This window comes from Cyanistes caeruleus, chromosome 6 (genome assembly GCF_971803275.1).
Source record: "Cyanistes caeruleus chromosome 6, bCyaCae1.hap1.1, whole genome shotgun sequence".
NCBI classification, from domain to species: domain Eukaryota; kingdom Metazoa; phylum Chordata; class Aves; order Passeriformes; family Paridae; genus Cyanistes; species Cyanistes caeruleus.
In genome coordinates, this window is record NC_141706.1 from 16,710,588 (window position 1) to 16,730,610 (window position 20,023).

Sequence of the window (20,023 nt, forward strand, 5' to 3'; positions counted from 1 at the left end):
CAGAATCTCACCAAATTCCAGAAAAGTCCCTCAAAGTTCCACAAACATCCCACAAAATCTCCTCAATATCCCACAAAATTCAAGAAAAATCACACAAAATTCCCTAAATCTTCTCAAAACACGACCAAATTCTAGAAAAATATCCCACCAAATCTCCACAAATTCCCACAAAATACATGAAAAATCCCTCAAGATCCCGAAATCGCCTCAATATCCCACAAAATTCCACAAAAATCCCACAAAACCTCCACAAGTTACCACAAAATCTAAGAAAAATTCCTCAAAAGTCTTCAAGTCTCCTCAAAACCACACAAAGTCCTTGAAAAGGCCCACCAAATTCCAGAAAAATCCCACAGAATCTCCACAAATTCCCACAAAATCTAAAACAAATTCCTCAAAATTCTTCAAGTCTCCTAAGAATCCCACACAATTCCATAAAAAACACACAAAATTCCAGAGAAGTCCCACAAAACTCCCTAAATCATTTCAAAACCCTACCAATTCACAGGAATGTCCCACAAAATCTCCACCAATTCCCAGAACATCCCACAAAAATCTCACAAAAATCCCTAACACTTCTGAAAACTCGACCAAATTCCAGAAACGCCCCATAAAATCAGCACAGTTTCCCACAAAATTCAAGAAAAAACACCACAAAATTCCCAAAATCTTTTCAAAATACCACAAAATTCTTGAAAAGCCCCACCAAATTCCAGAAACATCCCACAAAATGTCCTCAATACCCAACAAAATCCCAGAAAAGTCCCACAAAATTCCCTAAATCTTCTCAAAACTCTACCAAATTCCAGAAAAATCCCACAGAATCTCCACAAATTCCCACAGAATACATGACAAATCCCTGATAATTCGTCAGTTCTCTACAGAATCTCACCAAATTCCTAAAAAGTCCCTCAAAGTTCCACAAACATCCCACAAAATCTCCCCAGTATCCAACAAAATTCCAGGAAAAATCCCACAAAATTCTCTAAATCTTCTCAAAACACGGCCAAAATCCACAAAAATCCCACCGAATCTCCACAAATTCCCACAGAATACATGAAAAATCCCTGATAATTCGTCAGTTCTCTACAGAATCTCACCAAATTCCAGAAAAGTCCCTCAAAGTTCCACAAACATCCCACAAAATGTCCTCAATATCCAACAAAATCCCAGAAAAATCACACAAAATTCCCTAAATCTTCTCAAAACACGGCCAAAATCCTCAAAAATCCCACCGAATCTCCACAAATTCCCACAGAATACATGAAAAATCCCTGATAATTTGTCAGTTCTCTACAGAATCTCACCAAATTCCAGAAAAGTCCCTCAAAGTTCCACAAAACACCCACAAAATCTCCCCAGTATCCAACAAAATTCCAGGAAAAATCCCACAAAATTCCCTAAATCTTCTCAAAACACGACCAAATTCTAGAAAAATATCCCACCAAATCTCCACAAATTCCCACAAAATACATGAGAAATCCCTCAAGATCCCTAAATCTCCTCAATATCCCACAAAATCACACAAAAATCACCCAAAACCTCCACAAGTTTCCACAAAATCTAAGAAAAATTCCTCAAAATTCTTCAAGTCTCCTCAGAATCCCACACAATTCCAGAAAAACCCCACCAAATTCCAGAGAAGTCCCACAAAACTCCCTCAATCATTTCAAAACCCTACCAATTCACAGGAATGTCCCACAAAATCTCCACCAATTCCCAGAACATCCCACAGAAATCCCAGAAAAATCCCTAAATCTTCTGAAAACTTGACCAAATTCCAGAAACGCCCCATAAAATCAGCACAGTTTCCCACAAAATTCAAGAAAAAACACCACAAAATTCCCTAAATCTTTTCAAAATACCACAAAATTCTTGAAAAGCCCCACCAAATTCCAGAAACATCCCACAAAATTTCCTCAATACCCAACAAAATCCCAGAAAAGTCCCACAAAATTCCCTAAATCTTCTCAAAACATGGCCAAAATCCACAAAAATCCCACCGAATCTCCACAAATTCCCACAGAATACATGAAAATACCCCTGATAATTCGTCAGTTCTCTACAGAATCTCACCAAATTCCAGAAAAGTCCCTCAAAGTTCCACAAACATCCCACAAAATCTCCTCAATATCCCACAAAATTCAAGAAAAATCACACAAAATTCCCTAAATCTTCTCAAAACACGACCAAATTCTAGAAAAATATCCCACCAAATCTCCACAAATTCCCACAAAATACATGAAAAATCCCTCAAGATCCCGAAATCGCCTCAATATCCCACAAAATTCCACAAAAATCCCACAAAACCTCCACAAGTTACCACAAAATCTAAGAAAAATTCCTCAAAAGTCTTCAAGTCTCCTCAAAACCACACAAAGTCCTTGAAAAGGCCCACCAAATTCCAGAAAAATCCCACAGAATCTCCACAAATTCCCACAAAATCTAAAACAAATTCCTCAAAATTCTTCAAGTCTCCTCAGAATCCCACACAATTCCATAAAAAACACACAAAATTCCAGAGAAGTCCCACAAAACTCCCTAAATCATTTCAAAACCCTACCAATTCACAGGAATGTCCCACAAAATCTCCACCAATTCCCAGAACATCCCACAAAAATCTCACAAAAATCCCTAACACTTCTGAAAACCCGACCAAATTCCAGAAACGCCCCATAAAATCAGCACAGTTTCCCACAAAATTCAAGAAAAAACACCACAAAATTCCCTAAATCTTTTCAAAATACCACAAAATTCTTGAAAAGCCCCACCAAATTCCAGAAACATCCCACAAAATGTCCTCAATACCCAACAAAATCCCAGAAAAGTCCCACAAAATTCCCTATATCTTCTCAAAACTCTACCAAATTCCAGAAAAATCCCACAGAATCTCCACAAATTCCCACAGAATACATGACAAATCCCTGATAATTCGTCAGTTCTCTACAGAATCTCACCAAATTCCTAAAAAGTCCCTCAAAGTTCCACAAACATCCCACAAAATCTCCCCAGTATCCAACAAAATTCCAGGAAAAATCCCACTAAATTCTCTAAATCTTCTCAAAACACGGCCAAAATCCACAAAAATCCCACCGAATCTCCACAAATTCCCACAGAATACATGAAAAATCCCTGATAATTCGTCAGTTCTCTACAGAATCTCACCAAATTCCAGAAAAGTCCCTCAAAGTTCCACAAACATCCCACAAAATGTCCTCAATATCCAACAAAATCCCAGAAAAATCACACAAAATTCCCTAAATCTTCTCAAAACACGGCCAAAATCCTCAAAAATCCCACCGAATCTCCACAAATTCCCACAGAATACATGAAAAATCCCTGATAATTCGTCAGTTCTCTACAGAATCTCACCAAATTCCAGAAAAGTCCCTCAAAGTTCCACAAAACACCCACAAAATCTCCCCAGTATCCAACAAAATTCCAGGAAAAATCCCACAAAATTCCCTAAATCTTCTCAAAACACGACCAAATTCTAGAAAAATATCCCACCAAATCTCCACTATTTCCCACAAAATACATGAGAAATCCCTCAAGATCCCTAAATCTCCTCAATATCCCACAAAATCACACAAAAATCACCCAAAACCTCCACAAGTTTCCACAAAATCTAAGAAAAATTCCTCAAAATTCTTCAAGTCTCCTCAGAATCCCACACAATTCCAGAAAAACCCCACCAAATTCCAGAGAAGTCCCACAAAACTCCCTCAATCATTTCAAAACCCTACCAATTCACAGGAATGTCCCACAAAATCTCCACCAATTCCCAGAACATCCCACAAAAATCCCACAAAAATCCCTAAATCTTCTCAAAACATAACCAAAATTCCAGAAAAATCCCACCAAATCTCCACAAATTCCCACAGAATACGTGAAAAATCCCTGATAATTCGTCAGTTCTCTACAGAATCTCACCAAATTCCAGAAAAGTCCCTCAAAGTTCCACAAACATCCCACAAAATCTCCTCAATATCCAACAAAATTCAAGAAAAATCCCACAAAATTCTCTAAATCTTCTCAAAACACGACCAAATTCTAGAAAAATATCCCACCAAATCTCCACAAATTCCCACAAAATACATGAAAAATCCCTCAAGATCCCGAAATCGCCTCAATATCCCACAAAATTCCACAAAAATCCCACAAAACCTCCACAAGGTTCCACAAAATCTAAGAAAAATTCCTCAAAATTCTCCAAGTCTCCTCAAAACCACACAACGTCCATGAAAAAAACCACCAAATTCCAGTAAAATCCCACAGATTCTCCACAAATTCCCACAAAATCTAAAACAAATTCCTCAAAATTCTTCAAGTCTCCTCAGAATCCCACACAATTCCAGAAAAACCCACAAAATTCCAGAGAAGTCCCACAAAACTCCCTAAATCATTTCAAACCCTACCAATTCACAGGAATGTCCCACAAAATCTCCACCAATTCCCAGAACATCCCACAAAAATCTCACAAAAATCCCTAAATCTTCTGAAAACTCGACCAAATTCCAGAAACGCCCCATAAAAACAGCACAGTTTCCCACAAAATTCAAGAAAAAACACCACACAATTCCCTAAATCTTTTCAAAATACAACAAAATTCTTGAAAACCCCCACCAAATTCCAGAAACATCCCACAAAATCTCCCCAATATCCAACAAAATTCCAGGAAAAATCACAGAAAATTCCCTAAATCTTCTCAAAACTCTACCAAAATCCACAAAAATCCCACAGAATCTCCACAAATTCCCACAGAATACATGACAAATCCCTGATAATTCGTCAGTTCTCTACAGAATCTCTCCAAATTCCAGAAAAGTCCCTCAAAGTTCCACAAACATCCCACAAAATCTCCCAATATCCAACAAAATTCCAGGAAAAATCCCACAAAATTCCCTAAATCTTCTCAAAACGCGACCAAATTCTAGAAAAATATCCCACCAAATCTCCACAAATTCTTACAGAATGCATGAAAAATCCCTGATAATTCGTCAGTTCTCTACAGAATCTCACCAAATTCCAGAAGAGTCCCTCAAAGTTCCACAAACATCCCACAAAATCTCCCCAGTATCCAATAAAATTCCAGGAAAAATCTTCGGAATTTGGTGGGGCTTTTCAGGAATTTTGTGGTATTTTGAAAAGATTTTGGGAATTGTGTGGTGTTTTTTCTTGAATTTTGTGGGAAACTGTGCTGATTTTATGGGGAGTTTCAGGAATTTGGTCGAGTTTTCAGAAGATTTAGGGATTTTTGTGGGATTTTTGTGGGATGTTCTGGGAATTGGTAGAGATTTTGTGGGACATTCCTGTGAATTGGTAGGGTTTTGAAATGATTTAGGGAGTTTTGTGGGACTTCTCTGGAATTTTGTGTGTTTTTTCTGGAATTGTGTGGGATTCTGAGGAGACTTGAAGAATTTTGAGGAATTTATTTTAGATTTTGTGGGAATTTGTGGAGATTCTGTGGGATTTTTCTGGAATTTGGTGGGCCTTTTCACGAACTTTGTGTGGTTTTGAGGAGACTTGAAGAATTTTGAGGAATTTTTCTTAGATTTTGTGGAAACTTGTGGAGGTTTTGTGTGATTTTTCTTGAATTTTGTGGGATATTGAGGCGATTTCGGGATCTTGAGGGATTTTTCATGTATTTTGTGGGAATTTGTGGTGATTTGGTGAGATATTTTTCTAGAATTTGGTCGTGTTTATGGGAAGATTTATCTATCTATCTATCTATCTATCTATCTATCTATCTATCTCTCTATCTATCTATCTATCTATCTATCACCCTATATGCATTTCTTTATTATAGATTTGTATATTTTAATTTCTATATTATTCATTTAAATGCCAAGCTTTTAAATAAATAGGGGAACCGAGTGAGAGGAGTGGCAGCATGGTACGGGTCGTCGCGAGTGCCAGAAGCCCGAAAAAGCGGCCGCGTCAAGGACCCCGGCAGAGTGCGGCGTCGTCACCGCTGCCTGTCGGCGCCCGACCGGCTCGCGCTCGGCCCCGGTGCCGCCGAGCGCACAGCCCGTGTCCGCACGGCTGGAGCAGCCGCGGAAAATTGCGACGGGGCGGCGTCGACGCCGGGGTGTTTGTCAGGCAGTCGAATTCACGCACCCACTGCCCGGGGTCCTTCCATTTTCCCGCCTTTTTGGCCGCCATCCTTGGAAGGACAAGCCGGCCACGACCTGGCAGCCATCTTCTGCGTGGCGTGACGTAACTTCCGCCCTTCCTCGCCGCCATCTTTGCTGTGGCTGAAGCCACTTCCGGCAGAGCGGCCATCTTTGTTATGGCACAATTAAGGCCCCCGCTGCTCTCAGCGCGTCTGTCTAACTTACATGCCTGAACGAAAAACCTGCCGACGCCGACCGACTCCGAGCATTCCGCCCGATTTTCCGCCGCCTTTCCCGGGGCGAGGACGATGGCGGCGAGACTCAGCGGCTCCGTAGCTGGGTGGCGGCCGCGCCTGCGGCGGCAGGCATTGGAGTTAACGCCTCTGCCGCGGTCCTCCCGGCCGGCTCCGGCGGGGGGCGGGGGGGAGGCCCGACGCGGCTCGGTTCGGTTCGACTCTTTCCGGCCCGCTTCGGCTCGGCTCTTTCTGGCCCGCTTCGGCTCGGCTCGCCCCTGCTCGGCCCCGCTCGGCCAGGCCCCGCCCGGCTCGGAGCACAGCTGCAGTACCGCTCTGTGCCCACAATGCGGCAGCACTGCCGCAGAGCTCAGCCCGGGGTGGGCGGGGGGAGCCCCTGCAAGTGCAGAGAAGCGAGGCAAGAAACCACGTGTACAACCCCCTTCCATATGCTGCTACCTGTTTCCAGGCGACGACAAAGACCCATGAAGCAAATGCTTTTTCTTGGCCCATTTTGCTAAGCAAAGCTCTTCTGCAGCTCTTTAGTGCTTGCCAAACTCCAATGCGCGTGCTGCTGCTTCGATCGGATAAGAAGCACAGCCTTCTGACAGCAGCTTTCAGGTTGCTTCGTGCTCTTGCAAAGCCTGCTGGGGCACTGGGCTCTCCATTGCAGGCAGTCTGGAGCTGCCATGCAAAGCCATCTCTCAAGGAGTCCCCAGGTCTCAGGTGCAACCTCAAGAAAATGACACAGCAACGTGTAGAAAACGTGAACTTTATTCACTTGACTACTTCTAAAATCTACAATCCAACGTTACTTGAAGACTATGGGGTAAGAATCTTAAGGCTAAGAAACTTCAATGCTTCAACTGTTTAGAACTGAACACTAAGGGAAAGGTCAACTTCTTGGGGGAAACGTGGTGGGGAATCGAACAACAACAGGGGTGTGGCTAACTTGTAAGGTGGGGAACGTCGCAGTGCCTGGGCTGGGCACTGGTCACCCGTTCCCCGTAAGGTTCTTTAGATGGAGCGCGACGCTGGAGGTCAGAGCTGTGGGGAGGTGCGGAGTCTCCTGTCACTGCCCTCTTTTGCCGCCATCTTGGTGGTTGGCCTCCTCGGCTGAGAGCTGTAGCGAAGGTGCAGCCGCATCAGGTCACGGTTTTGCCTGAGCAGCTGCATCAACTTGGTGGGACAGCCGAGTCTTCGATGGCAGCGGGACCCCGCACGGCCCGAAGGGCTCTGGAGATTCCGCTGCAAGGCAAAGCACAGGGATCCCCATGGAAGAGGCAGAGGGGCAGAGCGGGGCCGGCACCTGTGGGGCTGCCTTTGGCCTGGGAGACAGAGACTCGGGCCCAGTTGGGCTGGGCTGGCCCAGGGAAGAGGCTGCAGCAGGCAGAGCTCTGCCGCCTCTGCTTGGTGCTGTCCATGGAGCTCAGCCCCTGGGCCACATTCCCCAGCCAGGAGCTCAGGCCCCTTCTGCCGCAGGGCATTGGCCAAAGGGTGCCCAAGAGGCCCTCAAGGTCTGCCCCATCCCACCTGCCCCTGACCCCCCACCCCCTGCCTCACCTCTCCCCAGCGTCTCTGAAATCTTCTTCCAAGGGCCCATCCCATGGCCATTCCTATGAGGAGCACGTCAATGACCAGGAGTGTCCTGGACGCCCACCAGAGGAGCGCAGAGTCCTTCTCCTCCAGGTCGAAATCCTCCGGAACCAGAGGAGAGGCACCCGTGCTCCTCTTGGGTTTGCTCACAGGGTCGAGGGGATGGGCCAAGAGCAGCAGCACGTAAAGCTGCAGCAGCGCGGAGGAGCCGTGAGCAGCCATAGTGCTCTGCCAGCAGCACCGAGGCTCTGGGCGTCTCTCTGCGAGCAGCTGTGCCTGGGCTCTGGGGCGCAGCAACAGCTGGGGACAGTTGCCAGCCAGCGTGCCGTCCCCAGAGGCTGTGATGTCACAGAAGCACAGAACGCCCTGGCTGCAGAGAGCCCTGAGAGAATGTTGAGTCCAAGCTGGGAGCCATGGCGGCAAGTATGGCCAGCAGAGCGGGACCCGAGCGCTGCGGCCTGGCTTGCCTTGCACCCGTGCCACAATGATGACTCCAGCAGCCCCTGTCAGGCCATTGCAGTATCTGATGGCCCACGCTGGGCACAAGTTCTTCCCAATGGCCAGCGTAAACCTCCCTTGGCCCAGCTTCCAAGCCTTGTTGGCATCTGCTCTCTCTTGTCCTTGCCCACCTGGCTGGCGCTGCCGTGTTGCTCGCTGGCCTGTCTGTGGGAGAAGAGGCTGTGCCAATGAGTGCTGCTCAACTTGGAGGCCATTCAAAGGAGGATTTGATTGTGCCTGCTATGGGAAGAAGGAATATGCGTGCACATGGCCACTTCCCATAGGTTTTACCCCAGATTTTCATGAGCAGCTGTCCTAGTGAAAGTCAAGTCTGTTTAGTGAGTATTTGAGGGCTTCCAGAGCACAGTGCCATCTCAGGGGAATTCTGCTGGTTGAGTTCTACTGAGGCTTTGAGATGAGTTGCAAATCCTGAAAATGTTCTCCTTGCCCAGGTAGTAATTTCACAGTTTAGACTGTGGGGATATTGATTGCTCAGTGTTGAGGACCTCATGTAACTTTCAGCCCCAGAAATTTTCAACCTCCAGTGATTGTCCTTGAGACAAAACCATTTGAAATCTTTTTTTCTGTGGACAGGAATTGCTTCGGTGTTACTTCACATCATCCATTAAAAATTTGATGCCTGGAACAAGTCCCGAGTGCTGTGTGATTTCCTTGGTCGTGTTCCTTGGAATGGCTTCCCCCCCATTTTCTGAAGCTGGCCCCAGAAAGGTCATAGATGGGTGAGAAGTTCTGAAAGGCCAAGTGGTGCAGATCTTTGCCTCCTGTTTCGAGGTCTGCGGTGAGCTGTGAGTCAAAGAGCTGATTTGAAGTGATGGTGAAAACACAATTGAACCTTTTTGCAGCAGGGTGGATGGATAGAAGCAAAGCACAGCACGGCTGGCAGCAGCAAATGAATTAAAATGCATCCCTGGAATATGTTTCTTGGATTGTTCTTCTAGTATTGTGGTAGTAATTCTGATGTCTGAGTAGTGAACAAGCAACAAGTAGTGAACACGTGATTTGTAGTCAGTTTTCTATTTCTTATGTAGTGGAGAGTATGGATGCTAGCTTTGGAGCAGGCTGCAGAGAGCTGCAGAAACTGCAGGCCCCATGGCCTATCAGTCCTGCCCGAGAAGCTAGCCTGGGAATTCATAGGAGGATTTCAAAACAATCCTCAGAGACAGAAAACAACTGCCAGGTGCTGTTTGTCTGTCCTCTTGTTTTCCTTGCAGGAGAAAGTCAGGGGGGTGGTGAGCCCCGCTGACCAATGATGGTGATGTAGCACTTTACTAAGCAATAAGAGTTTCCTTTCTGTACTTTCCACGTATCTGTCTATTAGACAAGCCTAGAGTAATAAAGTAGAGAAGATTCTCCTGTTGTGACTCCCTTGAGAGTCCGTGTCGTTCTTTCCCACCGTTCCCAATCAGAACGACAGAGGAGATTTTTAAGAATTGTGTTTTTCTCTCCTGGTTGAGGAATGTGTTCTTCACGGGCTGAATCTTCATATCACTTTGTTTTTGTAGAAGAGCAGTTTCAGCAGCAGATGATTCTCCTTGCCCTCCTTTTCATTTTTCTTGTCTGTATTATTGCCTGGCAGGTTAACCTTTTCAAATTGCGTGCTGCAAAACGTTGCTACTAAGGATAGTTGGTGTCCAAACAGGTTCTTTTCTCGCTTGGATTTCAACTATTGCAGGATGAAAGGTTTCTAATGAAGCTACAGAATTGCATATCACTGGGACCTTGACTTCTTCCCTGCTTGGATCTAGATAAAGAGATTCTTGCCAATTGAACTGCTGACATATTATGTAGAGATCAGGAGTGGCCACCACAAGTGGTACTGAATTCTTGGAAATGTGGTGATTTTTGTTAGAAATGATTTTAGCTTCGACAGTGCAAGCTTATCATATCCATCTGCATTTGTGTTCTATTAATCATGGGGTTTTGTATTAAGCATGGGCTTCAGTTTGCTGTCTTTTTGTCACTTCTTCAAATACCAGTTTTCTACACCTGCTGGCTTGTTCCTTCTGACTTCAAATGGTATCTCTTGGGCACATAACTTCATCTTATTGTGAACAGCGCAAAGAACATGTTTTGGTCTGCCTTGATTTGATGGAGTGATTGCTGTGGAAGGACTGGGAGGTTTTGTGGTTTAAGGTGAAAGAAGTTCAGCAGCCTTGGCAAGTAAGTGTGCCAGTTTACAAGGTGAATCTACAGAAACCCCCGTGCTTCAGCTGCAATGTACAATCTCTGAGGCTGCTGCTGTCGGGGTGCCTTTGTTCTGTTGGTTTGGGAACCCATATTCTACACAGCATCATTTGTCAGAACTCCATTTCACTTGTACAGTCCCTCTGTTTTCCCACTTCTGAATGATGGTTTTCTCTGTGCCTTTAACATGGGGAATTCTGGGTGATAAAAATAATACATATTCCATAATGTTTTACGTTTCCTCTTGGAGTTTTTTCTAGTTTTCAAATAATTACCTTTTGTTTCTAGCTGGGGGCAAAATGCATTTGCAGTTTCAGTGGTTTTTTTCCCAATTTCTAATCTTACTTGGGCACTAGATAAGGGAGAAAAATGCCCTAGTTTCATGGAAAAGATTCTGTGTTATTCCATGCCTTGAAATGAATTAAAATACGGTTCTATTGCTCTCTGTTTCATTTCTTCACTTCATTTGGTAGAGTTTAGAAATCTCTTGCCATGAACTAGGTAGTGCAGAGTGCCTGCCTTGCTGTGTTGAACTCCTGGGTGAGCATGCCAGGCTTAGTTTAGAGATTTGCTTTTAAACATCCCTTATTCCTTGTGAAATCTATCATTTGGTTTGTTTGTAGTTGTGTTAGAAGATAAAGAGGAGGGGGATCACCCTGGAAAATTTGTCATCTGAACTGAATTTGTACCCTTTAGGCCATCAGTGACTGCTCCTTAGCTTTCTCAAGGCATGAAGGACACTGGGAGTTCCTCCCAGACTCTTCTTTTGGGACAGCAGTCCTTTCTCTTTGGCTCCATGAGATGCTCTGCACAGGAGTGCTTGAGCTCTGAAGGGCAGGGGCATTCCATGAGGGTGAATAATAAAGAACTCCTGTAGCCTGAACTGTTTCCAACTTAACCCAGCAGAAGGAATTGTTTCCCAATTCTGAGTCTAATGGTGCTGCTGACAAATTGTGCAGTTTCAGAGCAGCAGTGCAAGATGTGCAAGGGGCTTGTGTGGAGGGAGAGCAGCAGCTTGTAACACTGGACCTTTGTCCCGTGGGCAGCTGTGCGGTTTTAAGCGGGAATGTTCCGGAGGGGTGTGGAATTGAAGAAATGTTTGGAAGATTTGTAGGTTTGTTGCTGTAGGTGTGAAGGGTGGGGACAAGTCTTGTCCAGTGACGGAGCAATGATTAGGTAAGGTACTGGGAGAGCATCTGAGGATGGTGTTGCTGTTGCATGTGATTTTTCTGGAGGCCATCTGATGCACACAAGATTTGTTATGACTACCAGGATTGCAACTAAACAGAATGCAGTCGTTTTTCTTGTAATTTAGTGCAGCAACTTTTGATCCGTGATGAGCTGAAGGCTCAGTGCACAAGGCTGAAAGGAAATGGCACGCTCTCAAGAGATTTTGGTCTTTGCGGCTTCATGAAGGTGGATAGGACATAATTCCTTCGCTCATTGGAGCTGCAGAGTTTAGTTTGATCTCCTCTGTTTCTAAGCAGTGCTAAAAGGTGTTCCTTCCCTCAATTTTGATGGCAGCAGAGAGTCAGCTAATGAATGTGGATCTAGGTAAGGTTTGTGGAACAAAATCAAACACAATTGTCTGAAAAGCTGTTAGACATGCCTACAGTCAGTGTCAACAGAGAAGGAAGAGGTTAAAATTCCATCTTAATTTTAGAGCTCTTCCTCTCTTCTGCCTGCTTTTCCCATAGTGCATATGGAACCAGCATAGTTCATTTGATCCCTACCCCTGAGTGCAGCAGCTCACCTGCTTTCTGCTGCCTGCCTTTGCTTTCTTGTCAGATGGAAACACTGAAATAGAAAAGGTGATGTGACTTAATTGACTTCATTCAAATGCCTTGGCAATTGAATTTCTGTCTCTTGGCTGGATACTCAGCATCTCTAAGTGCAGAATCCTCCCTGGCACTGTATATCCTCGCCTTGTCCCTGCCACCACCACTCAAATATTTTCCTTTCATTGTAAAGTGAGTGAGATTTTACTTGGCTGGAATTCTGCAGTGCTGGGAATGAAGGCTTTTTCCTTCCTCATTTTTTTATAATGAATTTCTTTTTTATTCTATTCACACCTTCTGAGTGAGCCTTTCATAAGGGCTTCTGTATTTCACAGAGGCTACACCTATTTGGGCCTGAAGACTTTGATACAATTGTAATCACTTGGAAATGGAACCTGTTTGATTTGTATGGAAGGCAGCCATTCTCCCTGTTCCAAACTTCCTAAAATAGTTTATCCACGTTGAAAAAAAAAATACCTCTTGGAGATAGTGAAGACAGTGCATGATGGTGATTCCAGGGATGGATAAGAAGGACCATCACCTTCCTCACACCAGCAAACTTGAGACTAATAGTCAGGTCTGCAGTTCTAATTTTAATCCACAGTAATCTACAGACAATCCTTTATTATCTAAAAAAGCTGATACCGTTCAAGTTGGAAGCAAGCTGAAGTTGGAAGAGTTAGGTTTCTTCAAAGCTCTTGTTTCCAGCAGGATTGGAGAGCCTTTACCTTTTGTAACAGGAAGGTTTTAAATTTGTAATGCTGACCTTGCAACTGGAACTTGGTGGCTCCATTGTTGCACTTGGAGCAGCCAGATGACCTCAAAGGAGAAGTGCATTGTTCTAACTTGTGTGGAAGCAGTGGCTTCAAATACCATCAGGAAGTGCTGGACTGGCAGGACATTGGATGGATGCTCTTAGGCCACAGAGCTGGAAATATCAGTTGTAGCCACATGGTAAGTCCATTTATGTAATTCCAAATCTGTTCCTCACACGATCTGTGCTCCTCTATTCCGTATCAGCTTGGTGAGGAGGTAGATGAGACTGTTGGGGGAAAGAAACACTTAAATTTAAAGCAGAGTAACTGTTCCATTATAAATGCTGAAGATAAACCTGTGAGGCTACCAAAGAAATCTTTCTTTGGCTTCCAGTTAATAACTTCAAATGGATAACAAATCTATGCTGTATAATCTGCTTTGAATGGATTTCCTTTGGAACGTGTGCTTCTTCCTGAATGACAGAACTGCAATATTTTCACACTTGCAGTTTCACCCTCAAATGGCCACAGGAAATGCAGCAGCTTCTGTTTTCTGTTGCTTCTGTTTGTTAATGCTTCAAGGTGTTGCTCTGTATTTGTCCCCAGCTGTCATGACCTTAGAAAGAGAATGTTCTAAAGATAGGAGTAAAAAAGCCAGAGAGCTCCTCCTTGCAGCAGACACGGGCAGCATTGGATCCTAATAGTTTTTGCAAGGCATCCTGATGGGGAGAGGCAGATGTCAAGAATGGCAACTTCAGCAGGTGTGTGGCTGCTTCGTAGCTTGGGCTGGATTCAGGAAGGGCAGTGTTCCAGAGAGCAAAGTCAAGAGTTTGAATCAAGTAAGTGTGAGGTGCCCAGAAAGGCAGGGCCCACACTGCTCATGTGTGTCGGGGGAAGGTGAGAATCAGGCCCATCTGCTCCTAGAAATGCAGGTTCCATCTTTAGCAGCCAAAGGCTATGCAAATAAATGGCTTCTATGTATTGGAGAGCATAGAGCATGAAGTTAGTGTTTCATGCAGTTGTTTGAAGGCAATATGGGATTCCAGAGCTTAGTGTTTGAATTGCAACTTGAATTTCCTTCTTTGCTGTTATTTAGACTGCTCTGAAGTAGTCATGAGAAGCAAAAATGAAAGGCAATGTTGTTTGATGGGGACTGTGGTAGGGCTTTCTTGCCAGATTTGAAATGGCTTGAATTGATTAAAATCTCCAGGTGAGGGGAAGGTTGTATCCATTCCTCTCTCTTATTAAAGCAAATTTTCCAAGAGGGATGTAAAATTGCAGTTGAGGGTTGGGGTGGTTTTTTCTTTTTTCCCTTCTTTCATGTGCAACCTAACAACTCCAATTTCGCAGGCCTATTTAACATTTGATCCCTAAAAGTCAGTCCTTTGCTTTGTATTTTGGGCACTTGTTCATCTTGGGGAATTTGTCATCTTCTCAGGGCATTGAAGGTCAACCAAATGCTGCAGGTTTCATTCTTCCTTTCATATGGTCTATGTCCTGGGGTTTGACTCTTAAGCAGAGCTATTTTTTTATTTTGCAGCCTAGCAGTTGTACGGTGGGGCTGTGTGCAGGTGAATTGACTTGAGAACGATGGGTAAATCAGCTCCTGGGAAGATGTGCACTGCCTGGCCCCGATGCTTCAGCATGCTTGAGGTCAGCTTGGCTGTCTCTGACTGTCTAATAATAATGCAGAATAACAGAATTAAGTATTCATTGTAATTGGTGATCAATAAGATTTGTTTTCAGCTAAGTCTGCGTGCTAGTTTCTAAAGCACTCCAGTCTGTTTCATCAATGACCTTTGTGGTTTTAGCTTAAGCTAAAAATCTAGTTTCTGCTGTTGTTATTTTCTGCCCTGTCGCTGTGAGAGGAAGGGATGATGGCTGGAGGTTTGGCAGTCAGCGAGGGCCTGGCCACCACTGCAGTTCTGTACACTCAGCCTTGGAGATGTGATCAGGAATGTGCTGTTAGTTGCCAGTTTTGTATTGCAAAGACTGAGCATGCTGCCATCACTGTGTTTGATGAGTGAGTTTTCATTGGTTTGGTCCAACTCCAAAGCAGCCTTAATTTGAAGGTGGAATTCTTTGTGGATGAGGCTGTGAAGAATATGGTGTTTATACTCCCATCCTACGGGCAGTACGGTAGAACAACTCCTAACTGATTTGGTAATAAAGACCTAGTTTTTCTTCACTAAACCTGCCCTAGCCAAATTCATCAGCTGGTGATAGCTATCTCTGGAGTGGGAGTTCTTTATTGAGTTGATTGACAATTTGATATACTTTGTCAAGCTGTGTTGTTTAGTTTCTGTTGATCCAGAGACACCTGAGGCTCCTTTTGCTTCCTAAGGGATTAAAGTAGCAAGCACTTAGAATGAGATATTGGGAAGATGGGTGCAGGAGACTTTGTAATTTACTATGGAAAAACATAATAATGATGATGAATATTTCAGGTGGAAATGATAGTATTTCACTATATACTATGTGAAATGCTTTTATGTGATTTTTTTTTCATTTCTCTTTTATTTTTTAATCCTGGATAAATTAAATGAGGCTTTTGGGGAAAGCATGAGCTGGAATTTCTATTGAGGTTGATAACCTCTGATTCTGCTCTTGTTTGTCTGTCTGCTGGAACTTGTAGCAAACTAGCTATGTCCAAGTTTAATTGTGTAATAATTATCTTTCAAATCGAGCCTTTCTCACTTGGTGCTGATGTATTTGGGGGAGGGAGGGGAATGGAGAGTAAAGAGCTCCTTTCATGAATACAATTTTAATTTCATCTTGCTGATTTGAGCCTTTCCAAGATTCAAGTGAGCATTGGATCAGGTTGGAACTGAGGGGATGACTCATGACTCTGGCATAAAAACTACATTGCATTCCACATATTAGGAGTTTTCTGTTGCCCACAAGAAAGTTCAGGAAAAAAAAGAAAAATATAGAAATGGGTTTCAAATTTCCTGTGCTATTTTCAGTTGACTCCTCTTTCTGGAGATGCCTTAGCAAGTGTAGGACATCTGAAAAACTTGGAACTGCAACTTTCTTGTTGAGGCTCTGATGAACATTGCTTCTGTCATCAAGTTCTTGTGTTCATACTTTGAACTTAGCTGAGTAATGTTGGTATCAGCAGACTCTACTAAAGCCATGCCTTCCTAATTAATAATGCATTCTTAATAAAAAAAAAAAAAATCTATTTCTTCATGTATTTAATTACCTAGTGAGTGTAAGACTGAATGAAGTTAATACCGTGCAGATTTCAAGCAAAACGCTGCTTTTTAATGTGCTTCAGTATAGGCTATGCACAAGTCAATAGACATGATTTTTAAGCTTCAGTTACCTTTCATTACCCTGTGCATATTCAAATTCAGATTGATGAATGCTGAACCAAAAGCAGACATCATAGAGTTAATTGAAGTTCTTTAAATTCAGAGGCAAACTATTTTCATAGCTTTGTTTTGAGGGTGGGTTGCTTTTGATGTCTGGGGTTTTTTTGGCTAAGGCAATGGCAAACATTTATTTATCCTGCTCCCTCCCCATTTTCCACCATCGTTGTTGCCAGTGATGCCTGCAGTGCTCAGTGGTCAATGACCCTCAGCCAGGGTGAGCTGCAGGAGCCTTACAGACGGGCCTGTTCTTTCTCCCAGTGCTAGAACAAGTGCAACAGCACAGTGCCATTTTGCTAAAAGCTAATATTTTTCCCAGCAGCTTCTTCTCCAGGCAGAATGAAATGCTTTCTTCAAGAGCAACCACATCTTTTCTCTGCCTGAAAGGTTGTGTTTGTTTGGGGTTTTTTCTCTTGCTTTAGGTGAGAGATAAAAAAAAAATGAAGAGGAAAGCCCAAGGAAATGCCAAAAGTACCAAGTGGTAGTAATTTTGTGTGAGTGTCTCCATTTACACTTCAAACTTGCTCTTGGAGAACTTGGAGCTGCATTTAAAATGTATTTTGGTAGGTGGTCTGCTGCTGACTATCTGCATTTCTTCTTCCATTTCTTTTCTGTGCTTGTTTGGTATTGCTGCTGAATGTCCCCAAAGAGTAAAGTGGTGTGGAAGAGTTGAGGAAGCAGCTTTTGAAATTCTAAAGCTGATGTGTAGGTTTTGTTCCTCTTGGATTTTTAAAAGCAGGTATGTCATCCAAGTTAACTTTCTTCAGCAAGTAACAAGATTGTCGTCCTTCCACTGATGCTCTGTATTTTAACAGAGGTATTTGATGGTGCTGGAAAGGAGCAAGATGCAGAATGAGTTTGAGAGAAGTGATTTAAAGTGGGAGCACAGATGGTTGATTCCTAAAAATCAAAAAACGGATGTTTTGTTTTGTAGGAAAATGAAATCTAATCCTATTTGAGGGTCAACAGGATAAATACAAAGAACTAAATACAGATGTAGATACATATATACATATATGCGTATATATATATATATATATATATGTATAACCCCGCCCCCCGAAATCTATGAAGCAGGACTGATTGGTGCCATAGCCCAGGCAGCCTGTGGATCTAATTGCCTGCCTGTATTCAGCCCTTGCCTGGATGCCAGGGGAGACGTCTCTGGATTTGTCTCCAGACAGCTTTCCAGGGATGATCCTGCTCCTTTCCTGGTGCCCCAGAGTGCTGCAAGCCCCCCGTCCTGGGGCCATGGGGATGCCTGCCGGGGCCTTTAGGGTCCCCCCTAAAGGGCAGACAGGGTTTGACTGCAAGCTTCCTTGGAAGGTGGAGGCAGGTGAATATTGGCCACCTTCTTCTTTCCCGCTGCCCTCCGTGCTCTTGCAAAGCCTGCTGGGGCACTGGGGCTCTCCATTGCAGGCAGTCTGGAGCTGCCATGCAAAGCCATCTCTCAAGGAGTCCCCAGGTCTCAGGTGCAACCTCAAGAAAATGACACAGCAACGTGTAGAAAACGTGAACTTTATTCACTTGACTACTTCTAAAATCTACAATCCAACGTTACTAGAAGACTATGGGGTAAGAATCTTAAGGCTAAGAAACTTCAATGCTTCAACTGTTTAGAACTGAACACTAAGGGAAAGGTCAACTTCTTGGGGGAAACGTGGTGGGGAATCGAACAACAACAGGGGTGTGGCTAACTTGTAAGGTGGGGAACGTCGCAGTGCCTGGGCTGGGCACTGGTCACCCGTTCCCCGTAAGGTTCTGTAGCTGGAGCGCGACGCTGGAGGTCAGAGCTGTGGGGAGGTGCGGAGTCTCCTGTCACTGCCCTCTTTTGCCGCCATCTTGGTGGTTGGTTGAGGGCTGTCGCGAAGGAGCAGCCGCATCAGGTCGCGGTTGTCCATCAGCAGCTGCATCAGCTCCGTGGGACAGCCCTGTCTTCGATGGCGGCGGGGCCCCGCACGGCCCGAAGGGCTCTGGAGATTCCGCTGCAAGGCAAAGCACAGGGATCCCCATGGAAGAGGCAGAGGGGCAGAGCGGGGCCGGCACCTGTGGGGCTGCCTTTGGCCTGGGAGACAGAGACTCGGGCCCAGTTGGGCTGGGCTGGCCCGGGGAAGAGGCTGCAGCAGGCAGAGCTCTGCCGCCTCTGCTTGGTGCTGTCCATGGAGCTCAGCCCCTGGGCCGCATTCCCCAGCCAGGAGCTCAGGCCCCTTCTGCCGCAGGGCATTGGCCAAAGGGTGCCCAAGAGGCCCTCAAGGTCTGCCCCATCCCGCCTGCCTGACCCCCCACCCCCCTCCTCACCTCTCGCCAGCGTCTCTGAATTCTTTTTCCGAGCGACCATCCCATGGCCATTCCTATGATGAGCAGGTCGATGAGCAGGAATGTCCTGGCCGCCCACCGGATGCGCTCAGGGTCCGACTCGTCCAGATGACAATCCTCCAGAAGCAGAGGAGAGGCATCCGTGCTGCGCTCAGGTTTGCTCACAGGGTCGAGGGGATGAGCCAAGAGCAGCAGCACGTAAAGCTGCAGCAGCGCGGAGGAGCCGTGAGCAGCCATAGTGCTCTGCCAGCAGCACCGAGGCTCTGGGCGTCTCTCTGCGAGCAGCTGTGCCTGGGCACTGGGGCGCAGCAACAGCTGGGGACAGTTGCCAGCCAGCGTGCCGTCCCCAGAGGCTGTGATGTCACAGAAGCACAGAACACCCTGGCTGCAGAGAGCCCTGAGAGAATGTTGAGTCCAAGCTGGGAGCCATGGCGGCAAGTATGGCCAGCAGAGCGGGGCCCGAGCGCTGCGGCCTGGCTTGCCTTGCACCCGTGCCACAATGATGACTCCAGCAGCCCCTGTCAGGCCATTGCAGTATCTGATGGCCCACGCTGGGCACAAGTTCTTCCCAATGGCCAGCGTAAACCTCCCTTGGCCCAGCTTCCAAGCCTTGTTGGCATCTGCTCTCTCTTGTCCTTGCCCACCTGGCTGGCGCTGCCGTGTTGCTCGCTGGCCTGTCTGTGGGAGAAGAGGCTGTGCCAATGAGTGCTGCTCAACTTGGAGGCCATTCAAAGGAGGATTTGATTGTGCCTGCTGTGGGAAGAAGGAATATGCGTGCACATGGCCACTTCCCATAGGTTTTACCCCAGATTTTCATGAGCAGCTGTCCTAGTGAAAGTCAAGTCTGTTTTAGTGAGTATTTGAGGGCTTCCAGAGCACAGTGCCATCTCAGGGGAATTCTGCTGGTTGAGTTCTACTGAGGCTTTGAGATGAGTTGCAAATCCTGAAAATGTTCTCCTTGCCCAGGTAGTAATTTCACAGTTTAGACTGTGGGGATATTGATTGCTCAGTGTTGAGGACCTCATGTAACTTTCAGCCCCAGAAATTTTCAACCTCCAGTGATTGTCCTTGAGACAAAACCATTTGAAATCTTTTTTTCTGTGGACAGGAATTGCTTCGGTGTTACTTCACATCATCCATTAAAAATTTGAT